This window comes from Elephantulus edwardii, unplaced genomic scaffold, assembly GCF_000299155.1.
Source record: "Elephantulus edwardii isolate Elephantulus edwardi_28Jun2011 unplaced genomic scaffold, EleEdw1.0 scaffold00145, whole genome shotgun sequence".
Classification (NCBI taxonomy): domain Eukaryota; kingdom Metazoa; phylum Chordata; class Mammalia; order Macroscelidea; family Macroscelididae; genus Elephantulus; species Elephantulus edwardii.
Genome location: NW_006399895.1, coordinates 5,719,048 through 5,726,027, shown reverse-complemented (window position 1 = coordinate 5,726,027; position 6,980 = coordinate 5,719,048). Strand labels below are relative to the sequence as shown.

Below are 6,980 nucleotides of genomic sequence, written 5' to 3'. Positions count from 1 at the left end.
TTCAGGATCATCCTAGTTTATTAAAGGTTTAGAGAGATCCTCGTATGAAAAGAAGCTTGTTTAACTCTACTTAACCTGGAGTTTCCCAACCTTATTTGCCTGGAGATTCAATTTTATGTAGCACCTATTAGTGTGGAAATGTTGGACTAGATGGTAATTCAAAAGCCAATAAATGTTTATTAAAGACTTAATTTGTGCTAGGAAGTTACTTCTTGAACTGAACTATGAGTCTATGACCTTAATGATTTAATCATATAAACAGAGTATGTGGAGATTTGTCTGTGGATAACAACTTCCAATGAATCTGCCCACAGTTTCCAGAAGTGACTGCCTTCTTTCCAGAGGACCCTGGTCAGTATCACTAGTGATTTTTCACATCAATACCAAACTTTCACCCTGTTTTGGGGTTCATATACAATGTATTGTTGTTTAAGTAACCTCATGAATAATTATTTTAAAAGTTGCAGCTGACCTAACTTTGGCTGATGTGAAACTGTTCTTCATAGCGTTTTCAGTGGCTGATTTATCAGAAGTGGATGGCCAGGGCTTTCTTTCAAGGCATTTCTGGTAAACTAGAACCTCTAACTTTTTGGTTATAAGCTGAGCTTTATTAACCATTTGTACCACTCAGGGACTTGTTAACATTAAGGATAATAGAGAATAGATAGTGACATATTTATTTTTATTGTTTTAAGAAATTTTTATTTTAATTGTGATTTTAATGAAAGTTTACTGGGAAGTTAGGTTTTCATTCATTCATTGTTGCACATTTTTACTCCCTCTCCTTCCTTTCCCCCTCCCCAGTTCACTTTTTTGTTTTTGTTTTTTTTTTTTAAATAGTCATGAATTGTTGCACAATTACTGCCCCTCCATCCCCTGTTCTCTTTGTAATGCACCTTTTATTCTTGGCTGTTGTTGTAAATATAATAACTAATTCTGACCCTCATCTGTTCCAGTGCAATATTCATTATCTATCCATCTTATCCCATTCTCCTCCCAAGCCCTTATGTCAGACCTGCTTCATAACAGTGGTGCTATGCAGTATTGGTCTCTTGTGACTGAGATATTTCACTAAGCATAATGTCCTACAGGATCACCCCTGTTGTGTTTTTCAGTGCACAGTATTTAGTTGTATAAATATTCCATAGTTTTTCTATCCATTCATTTGTTGTTGGATGCTTGGGTTGCTTCCATCTCTTTGCTATTGTAAACAATGCAGCAATAAAAATGGGTGTACACTTATTTGTTTGGATGGCAGTAGTGGTTTCTTTAGAGTATATTCCTAGTAGTGGCATTAGTGGGTTAAAGGCTATTTCTATTTCCAAATTTTTGAGAAAGTGCCAAACTGCCTTCCATAGTGGTTGCACCTTTTACAATCCCTCCAGCAGTTAAGAAGGGTTCCAGTCTCTCCACAACCTAGCCAGCATTTATTGTTTGCTGCTATGTTGAACTTTGCTATTGTTGCTGGGGTGAGACAATATCTCATAGTTGTTTTTATGTGCATCTCTCTGATAGCTAGGGATTTTGAGTATTTCTTCATGTGTTTGTTTGCCATCTGAATGTCTTCTTTAGTCTATTCATATCCTCTGCCCATTTTGTGATTGTGTTGTTTACCCTTTTCTTGTGGAGGTGCTGGAATACATTTTATATATGAGTCCCTTATCAGATATGGATAGTGACATATTTCAACAAACAGATGCAGCGCTGAACATGCTAACCAGGCTATTCCAAGAAATCTGGAGGACAGCTACCTGGCCAATTTATGGAAGGGATCCATATTTATTCTCATTCCAAATAAAAGATGATCCAAAACAGTATGGAAATTATAGAACAATATCACTAACATCACATGCAAGCAAAATCTTGCTCTAGATAATCTTGCTCAAGATAATCTCTAGATTATCAAAAAATGATTGGAGCAGTACATCAACAGAGAACTGCCAGAAATATAAGGTGGTTTTAGAAGAGGTCATGAGATGAAGTCTTGCTATCTGCACGTATAAGCAATTATTAGGGATATTATTGCCAATGTCAAATGGATCTTGACTGAAAGCAGAGAATACTTGGAGAATGTCTATTTGTGTTTTAGTGACAAAGCAAAGGTATTTGATTGTGTGAATCATAACAAATTGTCACTAACATTGAGGAGAATGGGAATCCTGGAACACTTGATTATGTTTATGTGAAACCTATACCTACCAGGAAGCAGCTGTACAGAGAAAAGAAACACTACATGGTTCAAAATCAAAACAGGAATGTGTCAGGGATGCACCCTCTTTCCATATCTTTTCAGTATGTATGCAGAACAAATCACTTAGACATTTGGGCTTTATGAGGAGGAGTATAGCATTAGGATTGGAGGAAGACTCATTAACAGCCTGCGATACACAAATGACACAACCTTGTTCACCAAAACTGGAGCTGACTTAAAGCATTTGCTGCAGAAGGTCAAGGACTTCAATAAGGATTTCATCTTAACATGAAGAAAACAAAGATTCTAACCAACAGGTCAATTGGCAGCATAATGACAGAGAAAAGGAAATTGAGGTTGTTAACAATTATATCTTCCTTGGGTCCACAGTCCACATTCTAGGCACCAGCACCCAGGAAATCAAAAGATGAGTTGCTTTGGGAAGGTCTGCTGTCAGGGACCTCTCCAGAGTGCTAAGGAATAATGATGTCATTTTAGAGACCCAGGTGCACTTGATCCAAGCTATTAGTAGTCTCAATTATTTGGTTTACATGCATCTGAGAACTGGACAGTGACTAAGGATGACAGAAGAATCAATGCTTTTGAGTTGTGGTGCTAGAGAAGAGTACTGAACATTCCATGGACTGCCAAAAGAACAAACAGGTCTGACCTGGAGAAGGTGAAACCAGATTGCTCCTTGAATGCAAGAATTTGAGAATCTCCACCTCACATATTTTAGGCATGTTGCTAGGAGAGCTCAGTCCTTGGAGAAGGACATCATGCTTGAAGGGTTGATGGTCAGCACAGGAGAGGAAGACCCTGGATGAGATGGATTGACACAATGACTGGGGTTATAGGAGCAGATGTGTTTCAGAGACTATGAGATAGGCTCAGAATAATGACAGGGTTCACAACTGTTGTTCACAGATGAGCCGTAGTGGACTCCATGACACAAAACAACCACCACCACCTGATAGATATGCATTTTTTAAAGTCTCATCTGCATATAAAAATTGGACAGTCAACAAGGAAGATGGAAAATTAATTGATACCTTTGAATTATAGTAAGTTTGATCTTCAAAAAAACTTCATTTGAGTGAAAGTTTACAAGCCATATTTTGTTTTTATGCAGTCATTCATAGACATTTCAGTTTATAACATTAGTTACAGTTGAATGAGTAATGTATAATCAGATTTTTATTGGACTAGAAGAACAAACCAACCTCTTTTGGGTTAAGTACAGTCAGAACATTCCTTAGAAGTGCAGGTGGCAAGACTTCATCTCACTTGCTTTGGACAAATTATCAGGAAGGACCAGTTCCTGGCAAAGGACATCTTGGTCAAGTAGATGGTCACTGCAGAAGAGGAAGCTATTCAGTGAGGTAGACGAAGAGAGTGGCTACTCTACGGGGCTCACACATAGTGAGTCTGAGGTTTGTGCAGGGCTACGCTATCTTTCTATTGTGTGCAAGGTAGCTATCAGTTACACACGACTTTATAGCTCCCGAAACCAAGGGCCTCATGATAATCTTAGCTCCCTATCTTATTCTAGCCTAGAGATTCAGATGCAACAGTCTTCAGAAACAGAAAAAGAAAACAGAATCACCATCCTGTTGTCATTGAGTTGATCCTGGCCTGATATAATGCACGTGTTGCAATGTAGAATTTCTGCACAGGTACATAGATTGTCAGGCCTTTATTTCTATGGTGCTGCTAAGTGGGTTTGAACTGCCAACCCAAGTAGTAAATAGTGCAGCACAAACCATTTACACTATCCAGGCTCATATGCACAAAGGTCTTCAATATTCCTGCAATCTCCATTTGCTCATCCCGCCTTTCTTTTGTTGCAGTTATTTAACAATTTGGGTAAAATTCCATTAGTTTAGGGAAAGAAAAACATTAGTGTTTCCTTTTGCACCAATTGGAAAAAGAAAATCCCCTTTGATATGCCTAAATAAAGGGAGCTCTGGTGACCTAGTGGTAGGAAACTGCACTACAATCCCAAAGCCATATGGTTCAAATCCACCAGCTGCTCTGTGGGAGAAGGCTAGGCAGTCTCCTCCGGTGTGATTTGTCTCTGAAAACCTCCTGGTCAGTTCCAACTCGACAGCACACAACAACAACAAACAACAACAACTTTCCCCCCAGAATAGTTATTTGTCCTTTTCCATTTTCACTCAAAAGAGGACATTATAACTACAAATCAACTCCAATTTATATAGGAATTTGATCTCTCAAATATTCCAGGATAGCAGCTTTTCCTTTCATTTATATGGCTTGAGGAACATGAAATGGATTTTCATCTAGGAGTTATGTTCTTAAATTCACACAGTGCCAAATTCTGGTGGAATTTGTAGAAGTTCATTATTTTGAAGGTCCAGTGTAGTCAGATTTCCATCATCTTCATCTCCTGAGGATCCACAGATCCAACCTGATTGTTACTATTCAGAATGGTTTCAAGTGTGGAGATGCGATCTAGACCTTCAGGCAGTATTTGGAACCTATTAAAGGAAAGATTAATCATCTGTAATCATATTCATGATTCCATTACTTCAGGTAAATAAAATATTGTTTCTGAGATCTAAAAAAGTCAGCTTTTGAAGCATACATAATTCCAGTTATATACAAGATAGCTTATTAAAACAGAGGTTGACATCGGAGAGCATTTCCTTTAGTTCCACAACCCTTTTTGGAATTTCACATGGCTGATTCTTATTAAAGCTAACTGAAGTCATAACGTTGCCTTTTACAGCATCAAACACTTTATCAGGAGTCAAAGTTGTTGGGTTTTCACTGTAGTCCAGCATTTTCAAGGTGGTTTTGGCATCTACATAAATTGGAGTTGTTTCATAGTCCTGGCCGGGTTTACTGTTAGTAGGATATGGCATTTTCTTTTCATATCATCCTAAAACTCATTAGTACCACAACAGGATAAAGGTAAATAATCCAGTAGAAAAATGGGCACAGGTTATGAACAGACACTTCACTGAAGAAGACATTCTTCTTAGATGGCTAACAAGCACATGAAGAAATGTTCAAAATCCCTAGCTCTAAGAGAGATGCAAATTAAAACAACTATGAGATATCATCTCGCCCCAGTCAGAATAGCAAAATTTAACAGAGCAGCAAGCAACAAATGCTGGCGAGGTTGTGGAGAAACTGGAACCCTTATTCACTGTTGGTGGGAGTGTAAAATGGTGCAACTAGTGTGGAAGGCGGTATGGCACTTTCTCAAAAAGTTACAAAGAGATACTATTTGACCCAGAAATTCCACTACTGGGAATATACCCCAAAGAGACCATAACTGACATCCAAGCAGATATATGCACACCCATATTAATTGCAGCTTTGTTCACAATAGCAAGGAGCTGGAAACAACCTAAGCGCCTATCAAAAAATGAATGGATAGAGAAGCTGTGGTATGTTCACACAATGGGATACTATGCTGCATTGAAAAACAAGGAACTCATGCAATATTATTCAAAATGGGTGAGCCTTGAGGATATTATGGTGAGTGAAGTATCTCAGTCACAAAAGGACAAATACTATATGGTGCCACTGCTGTAAAACAGGACTGACCTTGGGGTTGGGGAGAGACTGAGAAAGATGGATTCAATAATGTATACTGCATTGAAACAGATGAGGGAGAAAACTTTTTAAAAGGGATATGTGATTAGGTATTTTTGTCATGATAGGAGTCTAGAGCAAAGGCTACATGGTGGAGTGGACCTGGGGGAGGGTTTGTAAAACAGTGAAAGAATTTGTCTTTTACTTTTCCAAGAGGGTAGTGTACTAGGGGGGAGGGTTGGGAGGGGAAAAAAGTGTAACAATGAATGAATGGAAATCCAAAGTCTTTGTAAATTTTTACTGAAATGAGTAATAAATTTAAATAATAATAATAATAAACCCCAAAACGCATTAGTATAATTGAGCTCATAATTTCCCAATATCACCAATGGTAGAACTATTCTGGGCTATATTCACTGCCACATAATATTTTTACATTTACAATTGTTTGATATTGTTTCTTATGATGCTGTGAAAATTTAAAATGTTGATAACCACATACATGTTCTTAACATTTGTTCTCAATGTGACAGCAGTTTTTTCAAAATTGTAAAAAAAATTCAGGTTTTTTCCCCCACCCGCTTTCATTCTCTTATAACATAGAAAGCAGTTTTTTTAGAAAAGAATTTTTATTTATTATTTAACATGAACACCTTTATAATGAAAAAAAGAAGACATTATAGAACATATTTTTTAAAATGTTTTCCTAGATATCTTATTCTGCAGAAACTGTAGGGAGTGATTTTGACAGAGATCTTGGTTTTCTTTCTTGTAAAGTCATCATCCTCTAGTTTTTTTAAAGATGTGGCATGTAAGAGCAAGAAAGAGGCTCAGAAGCCACTTGGGCTTATGGGGAGAGATTCATCCCTTTGCCAGCTCGGGTTTTGCCTTGCATAACATTGGGCAAAAAGCAGAGGCAGGAAGTTAGAATCTGCAAGTAATGCATTCTTAAATCTGGATTCCATATTCTTTTTTTTTCAATTCTCTTAAACTGATTTTATGCTGTTGATTATAATGCCTAAGTGATAGCTGCTGATAAATATTATCTTTTTGGAGACACAGGGCATCATCATATGTCAAATCTGCAGACTAATTTTTTATGCAAGGCCAGCAGATTTTTGTGGATACGGGCCAAGAATTTTAATGAAAGAAAACATCAAAGATGCAGGAGAAATGAGAATATTAGTCAAGGAAGATACACAGCGATGCTCTCTGATAACCC

The 6,980-nt window shown here is 37.5% G+C and overlaps 1 pseudogene; it reads right to left on the bottom strand.

The window, feature by feature from the left end:
* Nucleotides 1-4,405: 4,405 nt before the first annotated feature.
* Nucleotides 4,406-5,079, bottom strand: LOC102868159 (annotated as a pseudogene).
* Between the last annotated feature and the right edge of the window lie 1,901 nt (nucleotides 5,080-6,980).